Source organism: Culex pipiens, chromosome 3 (genome assembly GCF_016801865.2).
Source record: "Culex pipiens pallens isolate TS chromosome 3, TS_CPP_V2, whole genome shotgun sequence".
Lineage (NCBI taxonomy): Eukaryota > Metazoa > Arthropoda > Insecta > Diptera > Culicidae > Culex > Culex pipiens.
The window spans coordinates 134,090,759-134,110,313 of record NC_068939.1 but is presented as its reverse complement, the minus strand read 5'-3'; the positions used below and the strand labels follow the sequence as shown (position 1 = coordinate 134,110,313).

Sequence of the window (19,555 nt, the reverse complement as noted above, 5' to 3'; positions counted from 1 at the left end):
AGGGAAGCAAAAAAAATGAAAATGTAAGCCATAATATCAAAATTTCCCTGAATTAAGGGTAATGAAATGCGTAATGTACTAAAACAGTTGTCTGGAAATCAATAGTTTTCAAAAAGTATAAATTTATATTTAAAAAATATTTTTAAATGGACATTCCCCATATATTCAAAATAAAGATTCAATATTAAATATTTAATCGAACCCAAACATGCTTCATATCATTAACAACGCAGAAAAAATCATATTTGATTGTTATCAATTGATTCGTTGTCCTTTTTTAGTCCAATTATGTCATTTTTTACATTTACATCTCCCTTATCCGAAAAAGATGAAAATCTGCAGAAATGTTATATTATCACTATCAATATTTTAATTTTGAATGGATTGAACCATCAAACTGTGCCAATATTTCCGATAAGCTGTAAAAAAATACAAATTTAATACAAATTTGTTTGAAGTTCTCAGAAAAGTAACACCAAACGAAGAATCTTTGCAATAATTTTGAGGTTAAACGACAAGCTCACTTTCTATTTGTATTTATGTCAAAAGTAAAAACATGTTTTATAGTCAAGGTTGTGGATACTTGTGCTAAGAATTGGTCCTTAGGTTTTTATTATCATTAAGTATTTAAAGTTGCTTAGAATTAACAAAGCTTTAGATTTTTTTGAAATTGTCCACGTTATTCTGAAACAACGGTGTTGAAACGAGCGGCTGAAGAGTGACGGGCACCAGTTTTCTAAGCTGAACGAAATGAAACTTCCTTCCATTTTCCGTACGCTAAAAAGCTATATTTCCTTAATTAATAACAAATAAAGTTCACAAGATACAATTTACTCACAACTTCGGTGTCTTTTCACAGCTGGAACGGATTCTCGTTCCCAGCTGCGCCCGTGCTCCCGCTTGCTTCAGTTTGTTTTCAACTTCTGACTCTTGCCAAGCGACAGCACGGGCACCTGCACAAAGAAACACAAACAAAGACGAATGACGTTGAACAGGGGGCTGCTTCGGACGCGCTCCGTCGCAACACTCCCCCCCGTAAAACTTCTTCCTTGCCAAAGCTGGAGTTTTACGCCTAGTCACCGCGGCGCGTCCTGAAGATGCTGTGCTGACCTTTGATACTGCTGACGTCATCTGCAACTTGGAGCCGATGAGCACTCTTCGTTGCGGGGTCGCCTGTTGACCTCCGTCTCACACCCGTGCCCGACCACTTTTGGCTCTATTTATGGGCCACGGGTGATCACTTTGTCACAACCCCCTTTGCAAGTCCTTGCCTCACCGACTCCATTTTGTCACCTCGTTTCGACAGCCATTGCACCAGCCTTCAGTGATTGCAGCTCTTCAGCAACCGCTCCGATTGAGAAGACGTCCTCGTGCCACTGTCGCCGCGCCTTTCCCGCTTCCGATCGTAGTCGTAGGCCCCCGAACTCCGGCCAGTCTTGTCGAAGTTCTTTTTAGTGTTGAAACGAGCGGCTGAAGAGTGACGGGCACCAGTTTTCTAAGCTGAACGAAATGAAACTTCCTTCCATTTTCCGTACGCTAAAAAGCTATATTTCCTTAATTAATAACAAATAAAGTTCACAAGATACAATTTACTCACAACTTCGGTGTCTTTTCACAGCTGGAACGGATTCTCGTTCCCAGCTGCGCCCGTGCTCCCGCTTGCTTCAGTTTGTTTTCAACTTCTGACTCTTGCCAAGCGACAGCACGGGCACCTGCACAAAGAAACACAAACAAAGACGAATGACGTTGAACAGGGGGCTGCTTCGGACGCGCTCCGTCGCAACAAACGGTGTTATCTCCGTTGTTTCACATTTTTGACATTATCTCATGTATAGTGACTATCCTCTCTTATTTTCCAAAAATCCGAACCATTTTTATTTGAAGAAATGTCACGATGTTCCAAGAACAAAAATAGTAAATTTACATCTTTGCATTTGAAATTATGAATTTCTTCAAACAATCATTTGAAACTGTTTTTTTTATGGAATATATCTTTAAAAAAAAGGCATGGCTAGACAAATATTGTTTAAAGTTTTTGTCCCGCAACTCTGGTGAAGTTCAAGAGAAAAGGAGGTCGTGGCAAAAAGTTAAGAAAAGTGCACAAAACGCTTTTTACATTTTTAGAGTCATGTAAAAATATCAATGAATTTGTAAGAAAAGTTCTAAAATTGCGCAAAGATTAAAAAAAAAATAAACCGCTCCAGCCTTCCTTCTGGGTTCAATCGAAAAACCTTGCAAACAAAATGCTATAAAAGCGTTGTTGCCATAAAAGCTTAGGCTATCATGGGTAAAGTCAGAAAACTTAGTGCTGCTACATATTGGAAATTTGTTTCTCAAAAGTTGCTCCCGGATAATATTAAAGGAAACTGTGGAGAGTATGACAAAAACCTGAAATAAAATTTGCATTACCCTAAAAATAAATTTAAATTTGAAATATGGACTCAAAATTATGGAAATATAATTTAAATTCATTAATAATAGTAAAATTAGATTTTGAACTATTATAAAAACAATTGAAACTTGTGCTTGAAGTTCTTGTAGCTTCTGAAAAATAACGAGATTGAAAAATAAGTGTTATTTAAATGAAATTGGATTGAAATTCACCAAAATTCTATAATCTGTCGATTGACTCGACTCAAAGTAATTGGTTATCCCTACTGAGAGAAATTTCAACGAGTGGGTTATAAAAAAATGAAAATCAGCTTTAACATTTTTGGGTTTCAAGTAATTTTAGCGCAAAATTAATTATTTTGTCAAAATTGGTAATCATTTTCTCATAGTTTCAGAGGAATTTGAAAAAACACTTTAATACCAAAATAATACCAAAATGTGGTATCCTGACATCCATAATTTCAAGTTATTTCAAAAATGTTTGAAATCAAGTTTTAAATTTTCGGTTCTCAATGAAAGCATTCGATTCGCTTTGAGACATCAGCGCAAAATTAATTATTTTGTTAAAATTGGTCAAAATTTTCCCATAGTTTCAGAGGAATTTTATAAAACACTTTAATACCAAAAGAATACAAAAATGTGGTGTCCGACCATTGACAAATTCTGCAATTTTGCAATATCAAAACAATACCTTAAATTGTTATGATACAAAATTTTGCACTTGCATAATCCTTAAGACAAATTTTAAAGAGTTCAGGAATACCAAAATTTGGTATTGATAGCAGAGAAAGGTATTATTACCAACTTCCCTTGTTATTTACCCATGCTCGGGACGTTAGTTCATGCAAATCAAAGCCAAAATACCAGTAAAAACCGACTTATTTTTAAAAAAATGCTCGTAGCGTAACTTTAATTGTATCGAAACATCAATTTGAAATGCCTAACACAAATCAAATAAAATGTAGAATAATATTCACCAATTCCCCACAAAAACAGCATGATTCAGACATAAAATTCTACGATCGGACTCATAATTTTTCTGGGGGTTCCATGGCCGAAATAATTGGACCCGTATTTTTTTGCCATTAGGGAGACCTACGCCTTGTTGAAAATTTGAGCGATTGAAAGACGCAATGATCATCTCAAGATTTTTTTTATGAATCTACAAAACAAACGTTTGCTACTGCTACTCAAAAATGTCTAAATTTCACCAGGAACAACTATGAATTTATGGATAGTACACTGCCTTAAAATCAAATCGACGTCGTCGTGCTATCTTGTCGCACCCGCCATTTTGACGTTCCGAGAAAAACGCGTTTTAATGTTTGACCTTGAATATACAAAAACGAGAGCACGCAATGTAAACAATAACAAACACGTTTTGTTTGGCTGACCATTCTGTGCATTGTCCCGAAGTTTGGTTGAAGTTGGTTGCTGGAGTCCCGAGTTATAATTACAAATGTTTACGGTAGTCTAGCTTGTACGTGCGACAAACGCATCCTGACTTTCCTGGCCTGAAATCCCTTTGGCCTTTTGTCGCACTTACATCAATTTTCATGGAGTGACAAGATAGCACGACAAGATTGAAACTACTTTCATATGTAAAGGGACAAAAATGCACGGAGTTTTTTCGGTTTTTGTTGAATATCTCAGGATTGAAATCGAATTTTGGGGATCTGTGAAGGTCAAAAGGTGAGGCATTGTGAGCTACACAAAATGGCGTTCTTAACTCAATTTGGCCCAAAATGCACGTACGACAAGTTAGCACGATGGCAACGAAATCAAAAAGTTCACAAAAACTTGAACCGAAACTTGCCCAACCGGGTTCGCCGCCGATAAGTACATTCAAGTCACCACTGCGCTGCGAAAGCAGTTCTGGATTTACAATCTCCACTCCATTCACTGAGCTTGAGCAGTGACATTATCGCACACACACACACCTTCACAGCACATTACAAAGTGTTCTGCTATGACCCAAGTAAGACCCTCACGTACTAAATGCTACCAAGTCTCTCGCTCTCTCTCTCGTTCTCCACCAACTCCACTATGGCTGCTATTTGTGTAACACGTTCTGTGTTTGCACGGAGAGCAAAATGTCGTGTGCCGTCCATGGGACCAAACCAAACATACACCGACCCCTTAAGGTCCGACGGTTTTCTCTTTGTCGGTCTTGGTGTGCAATACTTGGAAACCCGCGCAAAAGGTGTTTGCCAAGTGGAGGCAAAAGAGCTTTTCCTTATTATTTTTCCGCGCACTCCATCGTTCATTTCCAAAACAACCTCCAAATGCCGCACCAATTATCGAACTCGTACCCGTGTGTGTATGTTTATCTTGCATTTTTATTGGCACATTTTTACCTAATATTTATCATATTTATTTTCGCCCCATCATCGTAACCAGTCGGTAGAGAAGAAGAAGAAGAAATAAAGAAGTAAAGTGAAAAAAGCAAAGCAAAGTATAGTGAAAGGAACCCGCCAACTGGGGTGAGATTGGGCGCGCGGCAAGGCCTACTACTAGCCAGCTGTTTGAGTAGCGGTGGTGGTGGTGGTAGTGATAATCGTGTGAGTGAGTGTGTGTTGAGCACACATACTCACGGCTACAGTATTCAGCCAACGAGTAAATGCCAAATCTTTGCAGATCGGAGCGGTAGTAACGAGAGCAGTATTCGATCATCTGATTGAACGCGAACGAGTGCGATTTCTAGGTTTCGAGCAAATTTAAAGGTAAGAGGAAAATGATTTATTTTTCACTTCTTTTTTGAATGGGGAATTGGAACGAGAAAAATGAGAAAAATGATACCGAGGTTGTTCGATTAATGCAGACAAACACATTTTAGAAAATATTGTATATTACCTATAATAATCAAAATAATTGAATAACAAATCAAACTTTAATATTCAACACCAGGTCTTCAGAATGACGTAGCAGATTTCAAAAAAATTATCAAAAGCTTTGTTTATTCTTTTAGCAATTTTATATTCTTAATGATAAAAAAAACCTAAAGTCCAATTTTTAATGAAAACATACCAAATTGTCATATTTTTTTCAAATTGAAAATTTCAAGTATTACTTTATGGTTGAAATGCGTATTTTCACATAAACCAACTCCATTTCTTGTCCAGTCAGGCAAGAAAGGCCCTGAAAAAACACACATTTTAACCAATCGGCTCACTTCTAAGAGCAAAAAGTTCAGAGTACCACCAGCAAGATGAGCATTTTTTAAAAGCATTATAATTAATTTTGGGGCAGCAAATGACCAAAAAGGTTAAAGTTGCCAGAAATATAATCAATTTTCCTTAAATTCAATTAAATTCCTTAAATTCAATTTTCCTTAAATTCTTGTTTAAGGGGTTACATGTAGAAAATCTCAATATTTCATAATTCCGAATATTTATTAAATCCTTTCCAAAGATTAGTTCGAATCACTCCTGAAAGCTTCATGGAGATATGTCATGATTTAAGTGAGTAGAAGACGATTTAAGTTTAAACTTTTGCCATGTGCAAAGCGGACTGTCAAACTTTGTGAGCGTTTTTCTTGGAACACCGAGTTGATTTCCGGGTGCCACGATATCTCGAGATGGGATGAACCAAATTGGCTGAAATTTGGGGTGAAGACTCTCAAGACATATTCCGTGTACATGACAAAACCCGATTTTGTAATTTTGTTTTCAATAAAAATGCAAAAATCAAAAACTGACAAATTTTTAAATGAATAATATTTTTATCTTTTTTTTTAAATAAACTTTTTAAAAATCGGCCTTCGTCATGCACACGGGACCGGTTTAATAAGTCTTCACCAAAATTTGTAGCCGACTTGGTCAAAGCAGTGTTGAGATATCGTGGCACCCGTTTTTTGAAACTGCTAACTTCAAATAGCTATACCTCGGCAAATATACAACAAAATGTGTTCAAATTTCTTTTATTGATAGATGAAAATGTGTATTTAAATGCCCTGAAAACATATTTTAAAAAAAGTTTAAGCGTGTGCTCAAACCAACCCTGAATTTTTTGCCGATTTACATGTACCGTAAACTGGGGTGGCTTTGATAGCCCGGGGTGACTTTGATAGGTTTTTCAAATGCCCGTCAAATAAATATCTAAACATTTTTGAGAATTTTGAGTATGTAAACATTAAGGGAAAGCTTATTATCAAACATATATGCAAAAATGTGACTGTTACATTGGATGTATCAAAATAAGTGGCCAAATCAAATTTCTATCAATGTCACCCCGGGCTATCAAAGTCACCCCAGTTTACGGTATGTAACCCCTTAAGTTTATTGGTTCAGGTCTTAAAAGATGCTACGAAATATGTTTAACACTTCACTGGATTACCTTAAAGACTATGTTGTTTAGATATAACATAAATAGCCTTCCTCTTTCCAATTAAATTGGTTCAGTCAGTGTTCAGAAAACTAAGGGTCATAATAACGTTATTTGCTGATTTTAAGGTCACGGGACCAAAGATCCAACAGCTAAGGAGCGGCCGTGGCTGACTGGTCACGGTGTTCGCTTTGTAAGCGAATGGTTCTGGGTTCGATTCCCATCTGCTCCCAACGAGAAAGTATAGGAAATATAAATCTTGAAACTCTGAACATGAACGAAAAATCAAAGTCGCTCGAATCGGGGTTCGATCCCCCGTCCTTTGGATTGGTAAGCAAAAATGCTAACCACTAGGCCATCGCGACTTGGTGAGCTATGACTGGAATTAGGAATACTGTTACTACCAACTATATACGCGCTGGGTCCTTGTCCATTTGACAAGGGTTCGGAAGTTCTAAATAACGTTTGAACCCGATTGGTGCAAACGTTCTTCTGGGCGGGTCTTGTCGATAAAGCTGAAGTACCTCGCGCTCGGCTAGCCAGCGTAGAAATGGGTCACCGAAGCTCGGCAGAGCTAACACCTTCCAAATGCCTATGCGAGTTATTTGTATGTATAGAATGTAGATCAAAAAATACATGGAAACAACTCAATTTGTAAGAAGCGGCCGCGTGGTCCCGTTTGTTTGGTTGCTCACACACACACACACACACACACACACACACACACACACACACACACACACACACACACACACACACACACACACACACAAACACACACACACACACACACACACACACACGGGACCAAAGATCCAACAGCTAAATACATTTTTTTTATGGTTTTTCAAGATAAGTGAGGGACCATCCATAAACCACGTGGAAATTTTTTAGGGAATCAACCCCCCATTATTGAAAAAATATTTTCAGCTTTGAACTTTTCGGTCGAGTCAGCAAACAGAGTTTTAATTTGTTCCCATTCCTTATTAAAAAAAAACCCCGTCGTAATATGTTTTTCAATATGTTCACATTAAATTAGATTAATTTTTATACTGAATTTTCTAATCAGGGTTACCGTAAACCGACGTGACATTGATAGGATTTCAATTTATTTTTGGAATATATTGCAACTGGTTAGGTTTCTATCAAGACTATTATTTTTAAAACATATTCTGGGCTTGGCCACACAAGGTACATGCAACATTTTTGAAAAAAAGGTTTTTTAAATAGTGTTTAAAAAAATAGTTGCGTGAAAATACCTATTTTAAATTCCGGGGTGACTTTGATAGTCATAGTTTTTCTTGTTCAATTTCGTTGTTCAAATTTTATGTTTTTATGTTTACGTTAAATGTACTATCAATAAGGTGGCTGACATAGTTTTTAAAAAAAAATCAATGTTTATATTTAGTTAACTATGTTTATAAGCTTTTTATCAAAAAACATATAAATTTTAGGTAAAATTGTTAAAAAGTCGGAATTTTGCCTGAAATTCGTTGAAACTAGTTTTGTTTATACAAATATCAAATTATATTGCATTTTAAACTGAATTCGAAGCAAGAATCAAAAGTTTTCTCATTTTATATAAAATTTGAAATTGCCTATAAATCTGCAGATTTTTTTAGTTATGTTTCAAAAACACATAATATTTATTATTTACAAACTTTTTTTACCTTCTTCTTGTGGAAAATTGTCCAAAGAATCCGAAAATGCATTCCGTTTTCCGATTCGAAATCATGTTCATTGAGAAAATTATGACACTTTGAGAATATTTAAATAATGCTATCCATCAACATTTTCTTAATTATAGTTAACTAACTTTTTAAACTTTTCAAAATTTGATGAAAACTTCTTCTAACAGTACTTTGAACACTTCTCTACCACGGCCAGTATGATTCCTTACCATTCCGTACGTATTTAATTTCTAATCTTCATTTTGCGGAAAAATCTCAAACCTATCAAAGTCACCCCGTTTACGGTATATTTTTTTCTCTGTACCTAAAAATACACATAAAAAAAGAAAAAATCACAACTAAAATATTTACAAACCTCAAAGGTTTATGATTTCGATTTCGCTTTATTAGTCAACAAAGATATATTATTTTCAAAAAGTTTGTGGATCATTTTTCAATTTCATAAATAATATTTGTAAAATCTGCTTTTTTTTTGCTTTATACCTGCACCATTGAATTAACTTTCCTGATTTTTTTTTTAATTTTATATTTATATTTATTTTAAAAAAATTTCATTGCCTGTTTCAAAATCATTATTAATAATATAAAAAATGTAATAAAACAAATTTCCGGCCTGCAACCGCTTCAGAAAAACCAAATCTGGCCCACAAGGCTTGGGAACCACATGCCTTCAATGAACCTGTTTCTAGTATGTGCAGGGTTTTTGAACGTTGTTACCCCTTTTTCGATTTCCATTTGTCTCGTCCCCGTCTGAAGCACGATATTTTTAATTTTCTCAGGGAAGCATATGTGTTTTGACAAAGGTTTAGACCGGTTTATTTTTAGTTAGTTTTATTTATTTATTTATTTATTTATTTATTTTTTACATTGTGCTAGTTTAGTTTGTTAGCTTAAGTTTGATTGTATATATCCTCTATGTCATTTGGATTGTAAAATCTGTTGATAATAAAAAAGTAAGAGGTTTTGTGCCCAGAAGGACCCATCGGTAGACGTTCCACTCAAACGGGCTTTTCCCTCATATAAAACATAAAACATAAAAAAACCCCTCTTTTAAATATATATATTCGTTTTGTCATGGGTCAAATCATCAATCGCAGCTTGACATGACAAATAATTATTATATCTTAAACTTGAAATGTTCATTTGTATCAAACCAAAAGAGTCGTAAATTGGCTGATCCTCAACCCGTTGTAACGTCACTCGGTAGTTTTTGTCGCAAGTTAAAAGTATGACTTTAAAGCAGTTTTTCATTATCATCACTTGTAAAAAAAATCATTCCTAATCCAAATATGTCATATTCTTTAAGAATAGGAATGGTTGAAAATTTCTTGACGTTCCAACATTCCGGCGTTGTGTCTTTATAGATTTAATCAAGAATTATCTCAAATTAAGGAATTCTGTTGATGCCTAAGTGTGTAGCTTAACAAAGACTCCAAATCTCAATACCAAACCTAAGCCAATCTCACCCGGTTTGCCAACTAGCTTAAAGCTTAATCATGAACCGGATTCCTGTCCCAACTATTCAGCCGTCAAGATTTGCCTTTTCTACATCCACACCAGCTAACTCTCGAGCTTAATGTCACACACATATTGCTCTATTCCGCGCGCGCTCGTGTAATACAAACACAACAGCAGACCCCGTCGTAAGAAATGCAAACCAACAGCTCAAGACATCCATCGGACGATGACGACGACGACGACGGCCTTGTCTTTTGAATAGTTTCAGTTTGAGATTTTTTGCTGTTGCTTTTTTTTGCTACTGCTATTCAACTTTTCTTGTAACAGCACACAGTCGAGCGTGTAGCTTTTGCCTGCACAGTTGTGGAAAGTTACATGAAATTTTGTGTAAATTGCAATTCAGCTTTTTTTTTTTGAATGCAAATTAGTTAAGCCGTCAATACTTTCATATTTTGAATAATTTATATAAATTTTTCTCAACTTTTTTTACTGTGTCTCCCTCAAGATTTTCCATTCATTTTCTGGTGCCGACTAAGAAGCCAAACTCCTTTGTGGAGCACCCGCTCTCCGTGCATGTATGCAAACTGGTTTGGTTTCGGTTCTTTCTTGCGCGGGGAGAATGGTCTTGAAGGCGTTTTACGCCGTGTAACTTTGATGCAATTGGACCCCCCCGCTCGGTTTTGTGGCCATTCTTTCGGGGTCGGAATTTAAGAATGGGGCTCTAGCAGTCAAATTTCCGACAACAAATTTGGACCGCTTATTTGACGAGTGCATGGAAAACAATAAGTTGCTCTTTGGAGGTGGTTTACGTGTAAATTACGGACAGAAAACGCAAAAAACCAAGAGAGACTTCAATGCGCGGTGCTAGTGGCGTAGACGACGAACCCAACTGACGCTGTTGGACGCGCAGTTGATTGATGATGGTGAAGATTGAAGATCTAGCGAAATTTATGGCATTCCTCAGGAGCGGAGGAATTTGTTTGAGATTCTACCAAAGGTTAAGTGGGTCCTCCGGGCAAATTGCAGAAGTTGCGTTGCAGATTTTCCTGAGATAAATTTAATGCCATAACATAAATTTGTTTGCACCAGAAAAAATATTCACAGAGAGTGAACGAAAATGTATGCATTTTTTTGGACTTGAAAGTTCACCTGTGAAGAATATATTACTTTTTCAGCATGGCTTAAAAGTCTATCTTTTCATAATGTCTTAATAATACTATGATTTGTGATGATTATATCTAGGAAACCAATTAAACATGACGAATCGTATTCATGCTTTGCACACTTTCAGTGAGTTCAAAATTAAATAATGTTAGTACCTACTGTAGAGCGCACTAAACTTAAGGAAGTACCTCCCCGTTAACCATTTCCATTAGGCAATGTGACAGCAGCGTTACGGCCCCAAAACGAGCTCTCGAACGATAGTGAAAAAAACAGGTAATAACCAAGTCTTGACTTATTTTTATGACCATAGGCTGCGAAACCTGTACACGTTCGTGGAACGAAACGGCCAGCAACTATTTCTCGAACTGGTTTGCAGCAGCGCCTCACATGGCTGACAGACAACCGGAATCCACCAGATGAAGTTGATTTTACTTTCAATCGCTGCAGCAGCAGTTGCTACTATTGTCAGAGATGAACAGATGTGATACTTAAAAAAAATAACTGTGCTAAAACTTTTCAATTAAGTTTTCTTCTGAATTTCCAATTCTTTATGAGATCTTAGGAAGTCTGTCTATAAATTTCCAAGAGATCATAAAAAATCCCAGGCAATGTCAAATTACCAACTCTGGGGATTTCAAACTTCACACAACTATTAAAAATGTTCCAAATTTTCGACATTATTTGCCACCGCAGTCTCACATGCATATGTGAATTCGCAATCGAATCGGCTCATCATCATCATCACCCCCATCAGAGCCGCCCACTGTGGGTCAGTTGCACAACCGACTTTTCCATGTTCGATATCAACTCGATCTCGCTAATTAGTTATCGCTGGCGAGTGTGGCTGCACTTGTACACATAAAATTTGAATTGCATCCTCCCACTCAAAAGCGGCCAAAGATGCTAGACTAGAGAGGAAGTGACATTATGAGGCAATCTCCGGCCGAGAAGGCACCGGCTAATTTATGCTATGCAATTAGGTTGCAAATTATGAACGATGCGCAAAGATTTGCATATTTCCCATTGTTGACTGTTGACTGTGGTCGAAGGCAACGGTTTTTGCGCGATGCATCACGAAAAAGAAGAAGATTAGTGCATGTGCTACTGGCGAATGCATTGCAATTTGCATTTTGGCTGCTTCGGGGGCTGATCGTGACGGCGTACTTAAGTGGCTGATTTGTTGGGTTCAATTGGGGATAAAAATATGCTTACAAGCAATTTTGTTGTTTTGTTTGCTGTAAAGTTTGTTTGCTCTTGAGGCAAAATAATCTACAAACTTTGGAGAAAAACCGCTCGACAATGTCTAAAACTTGAAAAAAATCAAAGTGCACGTGTTAGTTGGGACCCAAACAATATAGAAAAATAATTTGTGATTTTTTCTATTGTGTACTCAGGATATCCTCCCATGAATTAAATATCGTAAAACGGGGTGACATTGATAGGTTTAGGTTTTTTGCAATATTTAAAATATGAAGTAAATACAAGCATGGAATTAAACTGACCATAGCAGAGAAGTGTTCAAAGTATCACAAAAAGTAGTTTTCAACAAATGTTGAAAAGTTTTGAAAGTTAGTTCACTAAAATTAGGCTAACAGTTTCATGTTTTTCTCAATAAAGATGTGTTCAAATCGGAAAACGGACAGCATCATCAGATTCTCTGGACAATTAAACACTTCAGTGAATATTGCATAAGAATAAAATTATAAGAACAATTTGAATTAGTGTTAAAGTTACAAGTGTTAAATGTTATTGAAACGGGTTACAAAATTGGTTTTGGTGACATTCTTTTTATTTTTTTCTGAAAAAAATAAACTACAATGAATTTTGGTCAAATTTGGAACTTCTTATTTACTTAACATTTTATTAAAAGTTAATGAACTCAGTTGAACTGACAACACACGAAATCGGAAAAAGTTGCTCCGACCCCTCTTCGATTTGTGTGAAACTTTGTCCCAAGGGGTAATTTTTGTCTCAGGCTACGAGTCCGAGGTTTATTTTTCAGTATCTCGTGACAAAGCGGCGGTACGGCCTCTTCCATTTTTGAGCATGCGAAAAACAAAAAATACGTTTTTCAGTAATTTGCAGAACGAAATGGTGGTGATTCGGAAATTTGGTGTCAAAGGAACCAGAAGAGTCATTTTCTTCATTAAAAACAAAAATTAGCATTTTAAAATTTCTTATATTTTTTTCAAACTTTTCAAGGCTATTTTTTAGAGTGCTATTAATAAAAAAAAATGATGATTTTAATTAGGACAGGAAAAGTTGGAAATATTAAAACGGAGTTTTGTTTTCAATTTCCAAACTATGTATGAACAATTATTTCTTAATATGATTGAAATAAGTAAACAAATATCAGTTTTGACGTTTTGCCTTCCTCACTGAGGTAAGGCTATAATCCTGCTCTAAAAATGAACTTTGTATAAAAACGTCGTAGACCCACCTTCATGTATACATATCGACTCAGAATCGAAAACTGAACAAATGTCTGTGTGTATGTGTGTGTGTATGTGTGTGTGTATGTGTGTGTGTATGTGTGTGTGTATGTGTGTGTGTATGTATGTATGTGGCCAACAAACTAGCTCATGTTTCTCGGCACTGGCTGAACCGATTTGACCCGAACTTGTTGCATTTGACTTGGTTTAGGGTCCCATAGATCGAGTTTTATACAGATTGAAGTTTCGATAAGTAGTTCAAAAGTTATGTATAAAAATGTGTTTTCACATACATCCGAACCTCACTAAAATGTATGTAAACTATGTCCGGGTCCATCATCCGACCCATCGTTGGTTAGGTTATCAAAAGACCTTTCCATCGAGTCCACAACATTGAAGATCTGGCAACCCTGTCTCGAGATATGGCCACTTAAGTGATATTGATGTACTTTTTGGAAGCCGGATCTCACTTAAATGTATGTAAACTATGTCCGGATCCACCATCCGACCCATCGTTGATTAGGTTATCAAAAGACCTTTCCATCGAGTCCACAACATTGAAGATCTGGCAACCCTGTCTCGAGATATGGCCACTTAAGTGATATTGATGTACTTTTTGGAAGCCGGATCTCACTTAAATGTATGTGAACTATGTCCGGATCCACCATCCTACCCATCGTTGGTTAGGTAATCAAAAGAACTTTCCATCGAGTCTAAACATTGAAGATCTGGCAACCCTGTCTCAAGATATGGCCACTTAAGTGATATTGATGTACTTTTTGGAAGCCGGATCTCACTTAAATGTATGTAAACTATGTCCGGATCAACAATCCGACCCATCGTTGGTTAGGTAATCAAAAGACCTTTCTATCGAGTCCAAAACATTGAAGATCTGGCAAGCCTGTCTCAAGATATGGCCACTTAAGTGATATTGATGTACTTTATGGAAGCAGGATCTCACTTAAATGTATGTAAACTATGTCCGGATCAACAATCCGACCCATCGTTGGTTAGGTAATCAAAAGACCTTTCTATCGAGTCCAAAACATTGAAGATCTGGCAAGCCTGTCTCGAGATATGGCCACTTAAGTGATATTGATGTACTTTTTGGAAGCCGGATCTCACTTAAATGTATGTAAACTATGTCCGGATCAACAATCCGACCCATGGTTGGTTAGGTAATCAAAAGACCTTTCCATCGAGTCCAAAAAATTGAAGATCTGGCAACCCTGTCTCAAGATATGGCCACTTAAGTGATATTAATGTACTTTTTGGAAGCAGGATCTCACTTAAATGTATGTAAACTATGTCCGGATCAACAATCCGACCCATGGTTGGTTAGGTAATCAAATGACCTTTCCATCGAGTCCAAAAAATTGAAGATCTGGCAACCCTGTCTCAAGATATGGCCACTTAAGTGATATTGATGTACTTTTTGGAAGCAGGATCTCACTTAAATGTATGTAAACTATGTCCGGATCAACAATCCAACCCATCGTTGGTTAGGTAATCAAATGACCTTTCCATCGAGTCCAAAACATTGAAGATCTGGCAACCCTGTCTCGAGATATGGCCCCATAAGTGATATTGATGTACTTTTTGGAAGCCGGATCTCACTTAAATGTATGTAAACTGTGTCCGGATCCACCATCCAACCCATCGTTGGTTAGGTAATCAAAAGACCTTTCCATCGAGTCCAAAAAATTGAAGATCTGGCAACCCTGTCTCAAGATATGGCCACTTAAGTGATATTGATGTACTTTTTGGAAGCAGGATCTCACTTAAATGTATGTAAACTATGTCCGGATCAACAATCCAACCCATCGTTGGTTAGGTAATCAAATGACCTTTCCATCGAGTCCAAAACATTGAAGATCTGGCAACCCTGTCTCGAGATATGGCCCCATAAGTGATATTGATGTACTTTTTGGAAGCCGGATCTCACTTAAATGTATGTAAACTGTGTCCGGATCCACCATCCAACCCATCGTTGGTTAGGTAATCAAAAGAACTTTCCATCGAGTCCAAAAAATTGAAGATCTGGCAACCCTGTCTCAAGATATGGCCACTTAAGTGATATTGATGTACTTTTTGGAAGCAGGATCTCACTTAAATGTATGTAAACTATGTCCGGATCAACAATCCAACCCATCGTTGGTTAGGTAATCAAATGACCTTTCCATCGAGTCCAAAACATTGAAGATCTGGCAACCCTGTCTCGAGATATGGCCCCATAAGTGATATTGATGTACTTTTTGGAAGCCGGATCTCACTTAAATGTATGTAAACTGTGTCCGGATCCACCATCCAACCCATCGTTGGTTAGGTAATCAAAAGACCTTTCCATCGAGTCCAAAAAATTGAAGATCTGGCAACCCTGTCTCAAGATATGGCCACTTAAGTGATATTGATGTACTTTTTGGAAGCAGGATCTCACTTAAATGTATGTAAACTATGTCCGGATCAACAATCCAACCCATCGTTGGTTAGGTAATCAAATGACCTTTCCATCGAGTCCAAAACATTGAAGATCTGGCAACCCTGTCTCGAGATATGGCCCCATAAGTGATATTGATGTACTTTTTGGAAGCCGGATCTCACTTAAATGTATGTAAACTGTGTCCGGATCCACCATCCAACCCATCGTTGGTTAGGTAATCAAAAGAACTTTCCATCGAGTCCAAAAAATTGAAGATCTGGCAACCCTGTCTCAAGATATGGCCACTTAAGTGATATTGATGTACTTTTTGGAAGCAGGATCTCACTTAAATGTATGTAAACTGTGTCCGGATCCACCATCCAACCCATCGTTGGTTAGGTAATCAAAAGACCTTTCCATCGAGTCCAAAAAATTGAAGATCTGGCAACCCTGTCTCAAGATATGGCCCCATAAGTGATATTGATGTACTTTTTGGAAGCCGGATCTCACTTAAATGTATGTAAACTATGTCCGGATCCACCATCCAACCCATCGTTGGTTAGGTAATCAAATGACCTTTTCATCGAGTTCAAAACATTGAAGATCTGGCAACCCTGTCTCGAGATATGGCCTCTTAAGTGATATTGATGTACTTTTTGGAAGCCGGATCTCACTTAAATGTATGTAAACTATGTCCGGATCCACCATCCGACCCATCGTTGGTTAGGTTATCAAAAGAACTTTCCATCGAGTCTAAAACATTGAATATCTAAAAAATAGATGAAATTTGTGTATAGCCATTGATGGTAAAGAGTGAGGAAGGCTCCAACCACATAGGTGGATTAAGTTAGTTTTTTATTAAAATCTAAATGAAATTTAGAAAAAAATAATGCACACCAATTTTATTTACTGCCTTTGGGTTTTCGTAAATTAAGGTTCATTCAAATTATTTTTTTTGTCATTAACTGAAGATTAATTAAACTTCCCATACTAATATATTTCAACATTTAATGAATTGTTGAGTCGAACATAAAGATTTTTTATTATTTTTAAGAATTTTTAAAATGATTCAATTTTTCAAAAAAAAATATAAACTTGAGGAATATCACTTTAAAAATATTTGTTATAGACTAACTGCAAGAGAATTTTAACATCAAACTAACATTAAGAAAAAAAATCCGGCTGAATTTGAAGCAATAATTCAACAGCTAAATATATTTTTTGCTGAGATTAATTGAAATACAAATTTAATTAGTTTCAATTTTGAAATCTTTCAAATCTCCTATAAGTGCAAATAGAAATGAAATCAGTTCAAACAGATTGTTTAGATTTTTTTTAATTAGAGCAAATCTTATCATTTAAACCAACCTAATCATTTCAATTGTCAGCAAATTTGGGCGATAATATGGAAACTATAATAACTAAAAAGGACCTTTTATTAATGGTTCGTCCATACAGATCACAAGGAATTAGTTTGCTGATCGTTATGGTGTCTTCAGCCAAGTCATCGATGATGAGGACAATAAAGGAAAATATTACCTTTTTTAAAAAATGATTCCATTTCAGTATTTTTTCACACATAAAAAACATAACGGCTAAATTTTAAAAAAAAACTATTCTTTCATATGCTTAAGGGGTTACATACATGTAGAAAATTACAAAATTTCATATTTCAGAAAATTCACTAATTTTACTAAACAGATGATTTTCAATCACTCCTGAAAGTTTCATGAATCGTGGCTGAACTGAGTTTGAGACAATTTAAGTTCACAATTTTGCTATGCGCAAACCGAACAGTCAAAATTTGTGAACGTTTTTCTCTAAACACCGAGTTGATTTACGGGTGCCACGATATCTCGAGATGGGATTGACCAAATTGGCTGAAATTTGAGGTGATGACTCCCAAGACATATCCCGTGTGCATGACGAAGCCCGATTTAGAATTTTTTGCTTTTTAAAAAAATACAAAAATCAAAAGCTGACGATTTTTTATATGAAAAACAGAAAAATATTTTAATCTTTTTTTAAAATTAAGTTTTTGAAAATCGGCCTTCGTCATGCAAACAGGATCGGTTTAACGAGTCTTCACCAAAATTTTGAGCCGATTTGATCAAAGCAGTGTTGAGATATCGTGGCACCCATTTTTTGAAACTGCTAACATAAAATAGCTATATCTCAGGAATGGTACATCCAAATTTCTTCATAATTATTTAATTAATAGATGAAAATGTATATTTTAATGCCCTGCAAAAAGATTTAAAAAAAACTTTGAATGCGGCTCATACCAACCTCCGACATTTTTAACGATTTACATTTATGAAACCCCTTAAAGTGACTAAAAATACAGCTTTTGAGTAAATGCAAAGCATAGGTAAAAAATCTAAAAATCAAACTTTTATGGACAAATTAATGATGCAAGTGTCCTCTTTGATCATAGGAAAGCCCCGCAAAAAGTATGCCAAATAAATACTAACAGCATTCATTGACTTGACTGGCTATAAATGTAAATCGTTTCGTTTTTCACATTTTATTTAAACATTTTTTGATCGTTTGCTTTGACAGAGCAAGCATTAACATTTGATTTTATAAAATCAATTTAAAAAATATATAATGGAAATTTCACAGCTTTGAAAAACACATTTTGTAAAAATTATGCAAACTTTCAGAGAAATTCAATCATTCTTTAGGGAGAATATCAATGTTTAGTCTCTCATGAAAAATAACACTACTCTTCCGAATAATAGTGAAACCTGATTCTTAATTTCAGTCACAGGTTTGAAGTTCACTTAACCAAAATTCTAAATATGAGCTTTCACTTTTTTGTATTAGTTATTGAAATTGAGGGATTAACCAGCAACTCCAAACTTGACCTTAAATGCCATTGATATAAATAGCAAAAATAGTCAGTGTTCTATACACTAAGAAAAAGCCGTGTAATATTCCGTCTAATTTGATGCACATAACTGGAGCGTCAAAAAAGACGTAATATTACATAAGAATGTAAAATTACACGATATTGAAAAGTAACCATGACAGTGTAATTTTACATTTATCGGTAGAAATGATGACGTATGCTGCAAAACATTTTCTAGATAGTCTTAGGAATAAATCAAAATTTGGTTGTTATGAATGATTTTATTAAATTTTCATTGTTATTTACACTTCCACATTTATCTTGTCATCAATTCAACGATTAGCACATAAACACTGATCCTTCCTCTTCCTGCTTGTTCCTTTTACCACCTTTAATCAGATTCCGCCACAAACATCACACTTCTTTAATTTTTGCTGCTTCTTCCTTCTAAACTTTCGGTATACTGGGTCAGGCCACCTTCTTGAAGTAGCAGCCGTTTTAAGTTGGCTGCTTAGAACATCGAATGTTTGGTTTCCCCGGCAGCAGTTCCGCGGCTACTCTTCCGGATAAAAATGTATAACTGCAACCTGAAACAAAAAGAAAACAAACAAGCTGCACTTTTCGTTGGGATAAGACCGCGCACATTAAAACTTACCTCTGTCAGCTTTTTAATCATGCAATCCAGGCCTTGTTGTGGTAGATTCAAAGCTTTTTGCGGTTCCCCAGCGGGAAAAAATATTCTCCTTGTCAAACATGCACAGCGATTTGACGTTTCAACTTCAGGCGCGTGAGAAATAAACACGTGCTATTACATTATATTTGA

General features: G+C 36.1%; 1 protein-coding gene and 1 long non-coding RNA gene across 5 annotated transcripts in view; one reads left to right on the top strand and one right to left on the bottom strand.

The window, feature by feature from the left end:
* The window catches only part of LOC120422478 (chitin synthase chs-2), an 83,329-nt gene that overhangs the window by 1,743 nt on the left and 62,031 nt on the right, over positions 1 to 19,555 (top strand). Inside the window, exon 2 of one of the 4 annotated variants that reach the window (XM_039585934.2) lies at positions 5,029 to 5,114. The exons of the other annotated variants lie outside the window; for them this stretch is intronic. The gene's annotated coding sequence lies outside the window, so the exon portion shown is untranslated. The remainder of the gene's footprint in view (positions 1 to 5,028; positions 5,115 to 19,555) is intronic. 4 annotated transcript variants of the gene reach the window in all.
* LOC128093318 (uncharacterized) lies at positions 625 to 1,753 on the bottom strand. Its single transcript, XR_008212401.1, has 3 exons — positions 1,598 to 1,753; positions 839 to 1,544; positions 625 to 785 (listed from the first exon to the last, which is right to left on the bottom strand). It is a non-coding gene; the product is annotated as an uncharacterized LOC128093318 (long non-coding RNA).